Here is a 14,287-nt window from a genome sequence, read left to right as displayed (position 1 = left end):
AAAAGAAATGCAACCGCTTATGTTTTGGTTGATTGGAAGACAAACTATTTGACAGCGCCTTAAGTATGTACAGACTATTACTCTGCTTTTAGCATAATAGTATTCTTCTTTGTCAATTCCTCACAAACTAATGAGGGTAACAGACTTAGCATTTCGAAAGGCAAAACAAGCACCTTCTCCAGCATGTCTTGTTGCAGTTTTGTAGCTCTCAACCGGGACCAGGCAGATCTCGTCATATACACTTGTTATACATGCCTCTGGATGCCATACATGAGGCCAAATCGAGAGTCCTTCAACATCTGTTTGTGGTAGTTAAGACCAGAAATAAAGTAAGCCTGCTTCCTTGTCAGATTCGGGTCGTCAAAGTTCCATGGGAGATACCAACTCCACAAATCCCCGAAGCTCAATTGGCTAGCAGTCAGCATAAAGCCAATGTCACTCGCCACACAGAGAAAAGGGAAGTAGATCCAATAATAGACTAAGCTCTCTCTGGATTCAAAGTCTGGGGGTGGAAAAAAATAGGTGAAAAATTGTATTAACCACTGGTGACATTTTCCTCTGCAACTCTCCCAGTTATCCACCAGTCCGAAAGAAGTCACTCGATAACCTCTCCTTTATTGGCAAGAGTTTGTCTTTCTAGCAACAAGGTCCTCCTACATCCCGCAGCAAAGAGGGATTGTGCAGGCAGTTGCTTTTCTTTTCTCCTCTGTCTTTCTGGAGCAGGTCTCTTGTGCTACTGTATTTTACCTTTAAAAATCTCTCAGTTAACCTTTTCTTATTTTGCCTAAAATGATTGCTAAACAATCCCTTATCTAGCGCGCCAGCCTACCGGTCTAACTGTCCCTAACCTATCCAGATCTATAGTTAGAAAATTAAACTTGCTATATGCTGGGTCTCTATGCCCTTCTAAGGCTAGTCGGAATAATTGGAGTACTTGTGAGGAAGAGAAGAGTTCTAAGCTCAATGGAATTAACCTCTCTTCCCCTCAGAAACAAGGCTCTAAAAATAACATGATAACTCTCATCAATTTTCAAGTGACTCTGAACGGTTGTATAGGAATTGTTTGTTTTACAACTGTTCAAATTACAATTGACCTTTTCACAATTGACCTAATTGTGAAGGTCAATTGTAACATATATGTGGGGGGAAACCCCCCACAACCCCCGCCCAATGCCATATATATATATAGTCAATTGTGAAAAGGTCAATTGTGACCCTTTAAATTCGGTCAATTGTTCATTCGAACAATTGTAAACGAACAATTTGGGTAATACCCTCTGAACCACTGCTCCCAGTTACCTCTGTAGTAAGAGTAGAGTTCCTACTGCAAGGCATCAATTCCCCTATTATGGATATATACACAAGGCAGTTGCTCATAACTCGAAGTTAAAACATAAGGTACTCTATTCACAGGTTCGTAGCCGAGCCATTTCTCTGGTTCTGCATTGGCAGTGAAAGTGCAGCTTCCAGGAGTGTAGCATCTTGAATAAAAGCGCTTTCAAATTTGAGTGTCTCCTGACATGAGAACTCTGCATGGAGTGACAGTGGATATGCAAGTACACCAACATGTTGAGGTTAGAAATGAAGAGGAATGGAGGCGTGTCCTCTTTGCTGAATATGAAGATGAAACGTTGAAAGGCGGTTAAGAATAGGTACTAAGAGGCCTTTGCGCAAAGATCGTCATGCTCGTTCTCTGAATCTGTGCATGAAGACCAGCCCACTGCCATAATAGATTGCTCTCCTTCACTGGGCCTGGGTGTAAAATTAGAATAATACTACATATTGTCAGTCTCAAAGAATCTTCCCCACCACCAACGACCACAGTCACTTCTTCAAACGTGCAAAAATTATTTTTTTAAAAAATGCCCCTCCAAGCTAACACTTCATAGTAGGGGAGCCCTCACACTGAGGACAGTATTGAATAACTTTTCTTTTTTTTTCCTTTTTTTTTATTGGTTTGTTACAAACCTTTAAAAATGAAGTTACAAAAAACAAATTAGACAGAATTTAGATGACAACTTCGTATAAAGGCAGAAGCAGAACATAAGGCCATCCTCTATCATGCGCCTAATGCCTTGCAAAAAAAGAAAAAAAGGGAGAAGGAGTGCAAAGCATCAACCAATTGGAGAAAACAAAGTCAATGACATCTATTCCCAAGAGCAGGCAGAAATTCGGTATGCACTACATGATTTAGTTATTTCTACTGTCTTTGGCTGTTAGGTTCTAAGGTCGCTTCTGCCTTTAATCGTTTTTCCATCATTGCTTCTAGGAAGAAAGTTAGCTCAAATGTTAAACTACGGTCCAAATCTTGAGAGAGTTGCTTCCACCAGTCTTCTATGGACATCGTAGGTCTTGCTAAAATAAATCTTCCTAGGTGCTTTGTGCGTTCTTGTGTCAGTTTAGGGCATGTTAATGTTAGATGTTTCAAAGTTTCGGCTCTTTGTCACAAAGGCGGCACATTTGCGATTTTAGGCAGGCTGTTTTCCATATACTCAAAGTTTCTCGGGTGGGCAGTTGATTGAGTCGATATTTCATAAAAATTGCTCTTCCATTTTTATCCGGAAATGTTTGTAGATATGGCATGATTCCATTCAATTTTTTCTCCTCATTAGGCATCAGCTGCATAATTCTATGTTTTTTACACGAGTCGCCTGTGTCGATCCAATATTGTGTCCAGAGCAGTGATTTGACTTTATTTGGATATTCTAGGAGCATGCTTTTGTCTGCTCCTATGTCACTGAGGATTTTTTTCGCAACGATGGGCCCACACTGAGAGGATGATATCGCCAGACTCTTTAGTTAGATCTTTCAAGATATATTGTAATAGTGGCGTCTCGTGTGTAGCCTTGCGATATTCATTTAGCATGTTCCACGTGATTCTCCCATTAATGGCTAGAAGGCTGAGCTCAAATCTTATGCAGGCGGTTGGAACTCCTGGAGGTAGCCACAATACCTTGGACCAAAAAGAATGTTTCAATGAGGCCCAAACTTCCGCAGGACATCCAAAGGCGCAATCGGCTCCATGAATTAGGGCTGGGATGACCTTCATTTTGTAGAAAGTCAAAACTGGTATTAATGAGCGTTTCTCATATTTCATGTTTACAATGCATGCTTGTGCCGTCAGTTGCCTGCATTTAGATTTGACTTTTTCCACCCATGGGGCATCATTGATGTTTGAGCTCAAAAGCATGCCTAGATACATTGATTGCGTTTTTTGATGGATCGTGCCCTCGCCCATTTTCCAAGTGAACTTTTTCTTTCCAACCGGTTCTTTGTTCTTTTGCAGGTCTTGATATATCAGAATTTCTGATTTTTTTGTGTTCACTTGAAGGCCATTTTGGTCGATGTATTGGGCTAGACTATAAAGTTTCCATTGCAGGCCTATTGGGGTCAAATCCAGGAGCACTAGATTGTCCGCGTACAATAGCCAATTAACTTCATTTCCATTGATTTTTGGCGAAAAGGTGTTTGCGTTTTTATATGCATCGCCCAGATCTGAAATGAAAAGATTGAAGATTATCGAGGCCAGGGGACACCCTTGTTTAACTCCTCAATATGTTTTTATTGGAGCGGATAAAGTTCCCCTTTTATCTAACCTTATCTCGGTGTTGGTATGTAAGGCTTTTGCCCTCGTCATTTTCTTCCAGAGTAGTTCTCTGTCAATGCTGTCAAATGCTTGTGACAGATCCACAAATGCCAAGTAGATTTTTTTGTTTCTTTTTATTGCATCCATTTTGAGAGTATTCAACAAAAGGAGATTCAGCCCACAGTCTATGCCCTTGACAAAGCCTGCTTGACGGGGGTCTAGATGATTCGAATCTTGTATCCACTTAAAAAGTTGTTTCTGAAGTTGGGTTGCGAATATTTTGCCCAGGACATCCAATAAGGCAATAGGCCTGTAGTTTTCCAGGTCAGCCCTGTTGCCTTTTTTAAAGATTGGTACGATGATCGCAGTTCTCCAGCTAGATGGTATATTTCCTTCATTGACGATATTGGAAAACAGTTTTGATAGAAAATTGGCCCATTCTTCAGGGTTTTGTTTAAGTATAAAATGTGTTAGGCCATCTGGACCTGGCGCCCTAGAAGGGGAACTTTGCATGATGCTCAATAGAATATCCTCTCTTTCAAACTGTAGATCCCCTTTTGAAAGCTGAGGCATTGGAGAGTCAATGGTTGTGCTTTTTTTCTCATATACTGAATTATAATGTTTAATCCAGTCTTTTTCACACACCATAGAAATTTGGATTGAATCTTGGTTGCAATTAATGCTATTTATTAATTTCCAAAACTCAGAAGAGTTTTTATTATTGAGGCTGTTAAGCATTGACTCACTGTCATTTTGGCACATAATTGCTTTATAGGATATTTGCCAGTTTTTATATTTTTGTTTACTGGTTTTGATCGCCTGTTTTTGATGTTCGGCTTTTAGGTTTTTGTGTTGCCTCAGTTCTTTACAAAGCTGTTGTTTTCCTTAGAGTACTTGTCTATCAAAGAGGTGTTTTGGGTGGAAAGATGGTCTTGTCCTTCCTTATCTGTAGTCATAAACTGCTTTAAGAGACACTGCATTTTTTGCATGTTTATCATATGATTCTGTCAGAGTCTTAACGTCATGAGGATTTATCTTTAGCCGCAATCTATTGGGCTCAGCCACAACTTGATTATTCCATTGTTGAGGTTTCCTAATATTTGTCTTTTTTAGTGATAATTTTAGTTGGCTATGGTCACTGGTTGGATCGACTGTGATTTTTAAGGACACGGCTTGTTGTAGGGTATCTGATATGAAGAAATAATCTATTGTGGAAGATTGATTCATGCTTTTCCAAGTTTTTCCTGGAGGGATATCTCCTTTGGTGTTTCCGTTCATCATGTTTAGATTACTTTCCTCAAGGTCAGCACACAATTTTTTGGCCAGTTTTTGTGTTCGGTTTTTGGATCCAAAGTCCTTGCACTCGATCACACAGTCTACGTTGAGATCTCCGCAACAGATAATATTTGGATTTCGATTATTGCTATTTATTTCATCAATCAGATCACACACCATCTTTATAAACTTGTATGTTCCCGCATTTCTATGATGCCAATATATGTTGATGATGTGGATTTGATCTGTGCTGTTGTTTGTCTTGTTTTTCCCGGAAATCACAGAGTACTGTATGAACGGTGTTTGATTTGATGTTTTTGTTATTTTCTAGCCAGAGCTTTTCCTTATCATGGTCAAGAGTCCAGCAGACGGACGACCCTTTGTTCTTGTCATTGCAGGATTTATTGCTAGTTCAGATACATCTGACAATGGGCAGGTAGCTAAAAATATTTCTTGGAGACAGATGGCGGTTAGATCGTTGCTCCAGTTCCTTGTATCGTTGAACAGATGTACGAAGCCTCTCTTATTCCATGATAAGATGTTTATTGTGGGGCCATCTGGCCCTTGTTGGCATTAGCTCGATTTGTTGCCTAAAGCACCGGCCAACCAATTCCAATTTGTATTTGCAGAAGGTTTCTCTGCACTTTCTGTTGGATTGTTTTCATTAGTCTTGATGTTAGTATTTCCATATATCGTAATTTTGATTTGTTCGCCAGGAGTGCATCGTGTTTGGTTTTTAGCACTACTATCTTTTTCACTCTGATCATTCATCTGATGAATTTCAAACTGTTCTGTCACTTTTGGCGTTTGGCTAGTGACAACGTTGTCAGTATCTTTTGAGCAAGTTTTATCTGATTTTGCTCCATTTCTTGATGAGTCTGTTGGATTTATTGTCATCTGAGAAGTGGTTTCTTCTTTGTGAATGTCGAATCCCAAAGGCAGCAAGAAGTGGATTGCATTGATAAGTAGGTCACATATTAATCTTGAATCAATGTGGAGCCGTACTTTATCATTCTGCTTCTCGTTGACAAATTCAACAATTTGGATATCGTTTGATTCTATTGATCGAAGGCCAGGCACATGGTGCAGTAATCGTAATACGTTGTTTCTGTTTAAAGTTAGGCCATCTTTTGAGTCCAACAGTCGTTCAAGAATCAATACATATCTTCCTGGTTTTTTGTGTTTTTCGGCTCGCGGTATGTTTTTTTCCACTGGACTGGTTCTGATCTCCATCCTTTTCTTTAGATGTTGTATTTGCCATGGACTCCCTCGAACAAAATTGTCTCGGGCATTCTCGATCTGGTATATATAATCCATGTGTTTTAATGACGTCCTTCCCCTTTGCCTCGTCTAGTGTAAGGCTCCGGTTTGTTTCATAAGTGATTTTACCGATTCCATTTGAAGCTCCTTGCCGCTTCCTTTTCTCATACATAGTCTCGAATTTAGCCTCTTGTTGTAAGATATTTGAGGCTTTTGGGGCAGCCTTAGGGAATATTAGTTGGCAGATTCGTCCACATTTTGGCAAGTGCTCGATGGATTTTGCCAATATCATGTCGTCAGGATGTGGGACGGATGTTTTCCCAACGTTTTCTACCACTTGCTCATTGTTGTTTTCAATGCAGATTTCATCTTCGTATGTTGACAAATTGAGCATCTCTCTCTGTAGGGTCTCAGCACTTTCGTCCTCAGAGATTGTTTCTTCACTTGATTTCGAATGTGACAAGGGTATTTTTTGACTTTCACAGGACTGTTTTGTGTTTACGAATACATTTACTGCCTTCAAGTTCGTAAGGAATTTCCTTGAGCCCAAATTATTTGGGCTCAAGGAAATTTTTTTTTTTGTTTTTTTGCCCAGGTCTTGATTTGGGTTGGCCAAGTTCGGCTTTAGAAATATGTCGTATGTTTTCTCCTTGTCTGAATTTTTTTTTGTGGGGCTTCCAGTACTTGAGCCATGGCAGTCAGCTTCATTTTCATTGACTATGGGAGTCTTATCGAAGCCAGATAGAACTTTAGGAACACTTTCGATCATTTCCTTTTCCAATTGATCGAGTGTGGTTCGAATTGCCAGAAGGTCCTGCGGGCTGATATCCCCAGCCCCTATAATTCCATCAGCATTACCAGACGTAGAGGGGAGCACCTCCATTGAAGGTGTAAGACTGATTATTTGTGATCTTTTTCATTTCAACTTGGGTTAGGGTATTTGATGCAGCAATCCGAGTTGTTCAGTAGGGTCGGCGTGTACAGCAGCCGTAGCAGGGAGTGGAAAAGATGACTCAGAGGCCACAGTGAGACCACACGGTCCCATGTTAGCTTCTTTGTTGATTACAGCATCCTCCGATATGCCTTGCATAACTTTCCGGTCTGTTGGTTTAGATGGTGATGATGTTGTGTTGGCATTAGTACTCAGAGGTTGTTGAATGAGAGCGGCATTGGCTGACTTTTTATTTAATGCCGAGTTTAACGGCAAATTTTCAGGTATGATCATCGCTACATATGCTTCATCCCTTCTTATGTTTTGACTTTGTTTTAGGAGACTTAGTGCTTCTTTTGTGACCTCAAGTAGGGCTCTCTAGTCCTCAGTATTTAATTTCTTTTGATCTGCTAATTCCTTCATGGACTGTTCGATTCCTTGGATTCTTCCCCCTAATTTTGTGATAGCCGAGACCCCATGAGGATCAACCAGGGGCATTTTAGAGTTCATCAGAGCAGACAGAGTTGACAGCTCTTTTATGTTCTCATTGATTTGCTCGTACATCTTGAGCAAGGGGGCCATCGCTATAGTCAATGAGGACATGACAAACGGTCTTAGATCACTTAGAGCATCTTTGATTAGTTTTTGCACATGAGCATCTCTCATGATTGAGTTTGATGAGGCTTTGTTGCTTTTTCGTTTCGGTTTTAGATTGTTTTATTGTTTCTCTACTGGGTTTGAAAGAGATTCATCATTGCTAGATGACTCACCCTGCTCCTCCGTACTTGGAATAACAGGATCCTTGTCTATAGAACTCCTCCCTTGGCTGTTTGAAATTGATTTGCATATAGGACTCTTGTTGGCTAGCCTGGGTTTATTCTGTGAGCATTCAAAGGGCAGGGATTGACTTAAATCAACACGCCTTCTTTTCCTTGCCCCACTTGGCCAGTGTTTCCACGGGGTGGATTCTTTTACCGGAAACATCGGGGATTGCATAGCCTGCCAGGGTTCAGTTTTGGATCCTTCCAAGTTAGGTTTCAAGTCGTTAGTCGCCGAATATTTCGATGTTAGGGATCCATTCAATTCAGTTAGATCTAGAAGCAGTTTATTCACAATAGCCAGTGAGTTTTGTCTTTTGACAGGGGATTCCACAAGTTCTCTCAGTGTGTTTTCTTTAGCAAGGGATGATGAGTCTACTTCCCTCTGTGCACCCTGTGCAATTTCCTGTATGGTAGGAATCACTGCCTCCTCTTGAGTTAGAGGGTCATTGCATTTAGTCCGAGCTTCAAACGGTAGTTTGTTATTTAAGGGATTTGTGTCAAATGTATCCAATGTCAATGACTCTACAATAATCTCCTGTTGTGTCCTTCTCGTGATAACTGTAGGCGTTCTCCAAGCCTCTCAGAGAGATCATCACGCTCTCCAACCAAGCGCCTGTGCTTTCTGAAGTCAAGCGCCTCTCTCTGCCTTCAGGCACCCGACTTTTTGTTTCGGTATTTTGCCTGGCAGTGCGCGCAGCCAGCTCTTTCAGCTGCGAGAGGGGAGCCACCGAGCCTCTTACCCAAGGGACCACCGCGGTAATATCCACCGCCCCCCTTGGGTTCCGCTCGCTTTGGTCGCCCGACTCGCAGCTATCCGTTGCAGCATCACCAGCGACCTCAGCCCCATCCCCAGCACACCAACAGCCTGCCGCAGCTGCACCACACCCCCCGCCAGACCCATCGCACTCGCCCCCGCCATTGAGTGTTCATTATGGGGCCTGGAATCGCCTTTTTCACAGGTAACGTGAGCTTGGTGAGGGACGGCAATGTTGTGTGGCGGATATGTCATGTTTTCAACCTTTCTCATAATGGCATTAGTTTTTGTGAGCACATCCGAGTATTTTATGGATTTAATGGATGGTTGTCGTGGTAATGAGATTACACGAGGGGGCGGAGAGGAACATCCCCATAGATTTCTTACTTGCGCTTCGCAGGGATCCGCTTCTGATCGACTCGTCATGTCATGCACCTTCATGGATTCTCCTCGCTCAGTGCGGCGCAGCTGTAGTCTCGTCTGTGGATAATTAGTTGTTCGTAGTAGGGTCCTCTCACGATTCATGCTACACAAGCGCAGCACGTCGCAGGTGGCGAAGCGGCTAGGTGTCTCACACGCCTCGTGAGCCTCCAGAGACTCACGAGACTCTGCACCGACTCTGCGCCGCTCAGCGGATGGTAGGGGTTTTTATGATTCCACACCCTTCTCAATGATGGAAACAGAAAGAGGACAGGCAGTCCTTAGCTAGCAACTCCACAGCAGAAACTCCAGGAAAACAGAGGAAACAGAGACTCACGAGACTCTGCACGGACTCCTGAATAACGTCCCCAAGTGCTTTCCAGAGATTCTGATTGAACCATGCCAGACTTTGTTCATATTGGGGTTCATGGCAGCGTGTGCATCTTGGGGTTTTATGTGCAACTCCCACTGGGAGCCACTCCTTGATATTAGAGGGTTCCACTTCTCTTCCTTCTTGGTTGTGCAGTGACACTGCATTCCACTGGCCAGGTGCTGAAACTGCAGTGATACGTTCCTCCCTGCAAGGGGTAGTGCTGTTTTGGTAAGCATTATGTAGCTTGGCAGGATAATGATTTTATTGGCATTTACGGGAGACAATAACAGATGCTTTTTCACAGTTTAGGCTGACAGGAGTTCTCGGTCAGAGACAGAGGAGGAATTGGTAATAGCAGCCGAATGTGATAAGAGTTTCTGGTAAGAAAATGTCACAAAGTAAATGTGAGACAAACACTTACTGGTGCTAGACATATCTGAATTGAGCCTTTATTTTCAGGGTTCTTTAAATAAAGTGTCAAATTAAGGGTCATGTTGAAAAAATGGAAACTTCCTCCAACAACACTTCTCACCTCTTTTCTAGCCTACCTAGAAGCTACTCAACCAAACTGCTTTGTCTCAAGTGCATGATAGTGGTGGTAGTATTTGAAATGAACAGTTTATCAGAATGCCCCTACTGCCCAGTTTGTCCCCATTAAAAAAAACAAGTCTGGTTGGGTGCCATTTGTGGATTTGCTAATTCTATGATGGTCCAGGTGCAGGTTCCAAAGGTAATGGACCTTTCTTTGTCTCCCACTTACACTGTGGGTCCCTCTCCACCATTAGCTTAGGACCTCTTTATCTTGACGTTTTGATGGATTTCCAGAGCCAGCCCTGTGTTAGGGTTCTGAAAGGCCAACTTAGTTAGTGAACACAACATCTGACACTTGTTCTAGCCAAACTCTAACAAGGTAATGTACACTGGGCAGTAAGGCAGACTTTAGGAGATATGAGGAGGTGTGCAGAAGTACAGTTCACCACACAAAAAACCATCAAAGATTAGAGTTCACACAGAAGTACAAACATATGGGATATACTACTTACCGTAATCGTATTTCTGATGCTTGTATCTGCTTAGATTCACATGCTGTGCATAGGCCGACATCTAATGGAAGCTGCAGAGTATTCCAGTTTGTTTTCGAAACTCGAAAAAAGGGGCGTCCAACTAGGGCGGGCCAGTAATACTATCCCTAGTGTGACGTCCACTGTACCCATGATCCCTCACGCGTGTAAGACCCTCAGGTTGTATTTTTTCTGACATGAGGTAGCATGAGGAGTAGCGTGAGTACAGAGTATCCAAGCAGATAGATAGATAAGACTACAAGTATCCATGTGCCTTCTCTCAGATGGGAGGAAGTGCGGGCGCATGTGAATCTAAGCAGATACAAGCATCAGAAATACGATTACGGTAAGTAATGTATCCCTTCTGAGGCTTGTGGAATCTGCTTAGATCACATGCTGTGCATAGATTAGAGAGCAGGTGCTCGCTTTGGAAAGAAATGTGCTCGCTTTGGCAGCACATATACTAAAATTGGAACGATACAGAAGATTCGCATGGCCCCTGCGCAAGGATGACATGCGAATCCGTGAAGCGTTCCAAAAAGAATAATAAATAACTTTAGCGAGCAGTGTTAGAAGAAGGAGGTGGGATGTGAGAATGGTCATGAGCGAACAAATGTTTTAGAACCCCTTGTCCCACTTGAGTATCTGTCTTGGAATGAGTGTCAATGCAGTAGTGCCGAGTAAAAGTGTGAATAGAGCTCCATGTAGCTGCTTTGCAAATGGTGTCAAGGGGTACATTTGCAATGAAAGCCAGAGTGGCCCCAGTACCTCTTGTAGAGTGGGCCCTTGGCGTAAAAGGCAGTGTCTTTTCTTAAAGGGAGTAACACAGCTGGATACATTTGACTATCCATTTAGAGATGGCACCTTTAGAGACACAATCTCCTTCTCTGCCTGTAGCTACCGAGACGAACAGTTGATCTGTCTTTCTTAGCGGTCTGGTCTTGTCTACGTAGTAGAGGACCGCTCTTCTCACATCTAGAGTGTATAGTTTCACCTCAGCAGAGCTTTTGGGTTCTTGGAAAAAGGCCGGTAGCTCAATGGACTGGTTAACATGGAATGGAATTTAGAAATAAACTTAGGTGAGAACCTAGGGTGAGTTCGTAGAACCAGTTTATCCTTCTGGACAGTAAACAAAGGATCCTGCACTGACAGAACTTGAATTTCACTGACCCTTCTTAAGGATGTAATGGCTACTAAGAAGGCAGTTTTATAAGTCAGGTGTTTAAGGCTAGCTTTATGCATGGATTCAAAGGGTGGGGCCCATGAGTTTAGCAAGCACCACTTTAAGGTCCCATCCTGGTGGTGGGTTAGAAATTGGAGTGTGGGGTCTCTTCACTCCTTCCATAAAGGCTTCCGCGAAGCACCAGCAAAGCACTGTTTGCTGTCTACTGTCTACGCCCTGCAGCCTCGCTGGAAAAGCCCCGGTGCTCCTCTGTGGATTTTGCTCGAGGAGGACGTCTTTGTCCGGGACACTACCTTGCCTGACTTTGCTGAGGTGTTTCCTCTCTATGGTAGCTCCGCCTCCCCCTCACAGAGTGCCGCCCTCTGATTTCCTTCAAGTAGCTTCTCCCAGGCGCACCCGCGCCGCGCACAGCGAAGCACCAGCAAAGCACTGTTTGCTATCTACTGTCTCTGCCCTGCAGCCTCGCTGGAAAAGCCCCAGAGCTCCTCTGTGGATTTTGTTCGAGGCGGACGTCTTTGTCCGGGACATACCTTGCCTGACTTTGCTGAGCTGATTGTGTGTCCCTCGTGTTGCTTTCACTGCAGCCCATTGTGGCTGTGCACTTGTGGTTGTGAGTTGTGTGATTGTTGCAAAACGCTTTGGCACGTTGTGCGTTTAACCCTTCCTCTTTCCTTCTCATTTTTTGAAGGTGTTTCCTGTCTATGGTAGCTCTGCCCTCCTCACAGTGTGCCGCCCTCTGATTGCCTTCAAGTAGCTTCTCCCAGGCGCACACCCGCACCGCGAAGCACCAGCAAAGCACTGTTTGCTGTTCGCGGTGCTCGGCGCTCGGGTGCGCAGTACTTAGCAATTGTTTGGTTGGGCACAGGCTTTGTCTTCCTGTTGCCCCCGGTCAAGTATTGTCATTTCTTGAATGCCTATTTCACCGGTGTGATTTCTTAGGAAATTTTGCGTAAATTTTGTGTCTTTCACCAGCTATAACACGCGTATTCTGCTTCATGGAATCCACTTTCACAACTCTTAGGAATGGTAAGCGCTTACGCGAGTCTGTAAAAGGTTCATCAATTAGGAAATTGCCCAAACAGAATACGGAAGTTATGCATTCTATAGCCTCTGGTCCGAAATCATTCCTTTCTGTATCCCCACAGGCAGACCCGCTCCCTAGTGCTGAAGTGCTTCCCCGTCCCCTTTCCCCTTTGGTACAACAAATGGATACAAAATTGGCTCACACTTATGCGACAATAGATGTGAACACACCCTTCACCCTAAAAACTGCAAATGACTTGGATTTCAACCCAGACACTCTTCTAAAGGAGTTGGACATCCCTTTTATGCCTCAATCTGACACCTCGATCCTGGCACCCTAGCATAATTTCGGCCTTAGAGAGGCAAATAAGCCTCTCCTTGGGGCCTTCCATGCGGGCTTCGGGAAAAGGTGCATTTTCATCCAACTCCTTTCCCTTCCCTGCCTCCGTTTACAAACCCAATCTCTCCCACTAAAACTGCTAATGCCTTCTTTGCACCAAGCAAAATGGGAAGCTCACCGTCCAACTAATTTCTTTCACATAAGAAATTACAACTTGACGACCCGTTTTTTCATGAATCCTAAGTTGCTTCTGTTCCAACTTCTCCCCACTCACAGATGTCCTCGATCCCACATGAAGAGAATTATTCTCACGTATTAGAACATGAACTACACTCTTTTCCAGTTCTTACACAGATTTTAAATCTGTTGGATAAAGGACATGAATTTACTCATTTACTTCTGAAAGACATGAAAGATTGTATCATAGCCAATTCTACCAAACTTTCAAAAATTGAAGGCTTTATGTTAGCCCAGGAAGCCTGTCATAATTTTCATGCAACCTGTCCTGAGCGCACGGCTGAGCTTGTAAAGAGGAGTCTGCCCTCTTTCCTGCCCTTGCATGGGATGATCTCTCAAAGTACCCAAACTACGGATGCATCCTTCTTGTTAAATGGTACACCTACTTCCTTTGCAATGGCAGTTGCTAAGCCATCTACATCAGAGCTTGTTATTCCTTTGCTTCCTAAAATAGATGCCATAGAAATAGCAAAACTACAAAATGAAAGAATCTTGCAAATCGAACAAATTCTCTTTAAATCGAATCTGCTTTCTGCAGAGTCGTTCTCAAATGATAGTGTTCCTCAAGCTCTGGACACTGCTCGCACTTCTCCAGATAGTCCTTCAGCTCACACGAACATATGGATGTGGTTGAATCCACCGAGATGTCTGAATCTTTGGATTTATCTACAAAACTCTACCATCCTTCGCGCAAATTGAGAAAAGCTCATCAGCGAGCAATAAAATGCAGAAACAAATTGAATAAAAAATGTTCTACTAACAACACGTCCACAGGCTCCTTTTTGCAAAGTTCAACCTCAAATGCTGTCATAGGAAATGCCTTACTGAATGCCTCTCAAGGAGGGAATGAAGATTTACATCTTAATTTTAGTCAACTAAATGAAGAAAGTCAACTGGCATTGCAATTAAAATCCTCAACTAGTGCATTTAAAGGAGGGAAGAAAGGGGCATCTACCCCCCTCCTCAAACCGATTATTGAGAGTGTAATGGAAGAGAAAAGTACATCTGTGCGCTCTTCCCGCA

General features: G+C 43.0%; 1 protein-coding gene and 1 non-coding gene across 5 annotated transcripts in view; one reads left to right on the top strand and one right to left on the bottom strand.

Annotated features, from left to right (window-relative positions):
- The window catches only part of ABCC5 (ATP binding cassette subfamily C member 5), a 2,124,586-nt gene that overhangs the window by 1,681,880 nt on the left and 428,419 nt on the right, over positions 1–14,287 (bottom strand). The window lies entirely within an intron of this gene.
- Positions 10,921–11,025, top strand: LOC138496849 (U6 spliceosomal RNA). Its single transcript, XR_011278313.1, has one exon. It is a non-coding gene; the product is annotated as a U6 spliceosomal RNA (small nuclear RNA).

This window comes from Ambystoma mexicanum, chromosome 10 (genome assembly GCF_040938575.1).
Source record: "Ambystoma mexicanum isolate Mex_15411 chromosome 10, UKY_AmexF1_1, whole genome shotgun sequence".
NCBI lineage: Eukaryota > Metazoa > Chordata > Amphibia > Caudata > Ambystomatidae > Ambystoma > Ambystoma mexicanum.
This window is presented reverse-complemented; position numbering and strand designations above follow the sequence as displayed.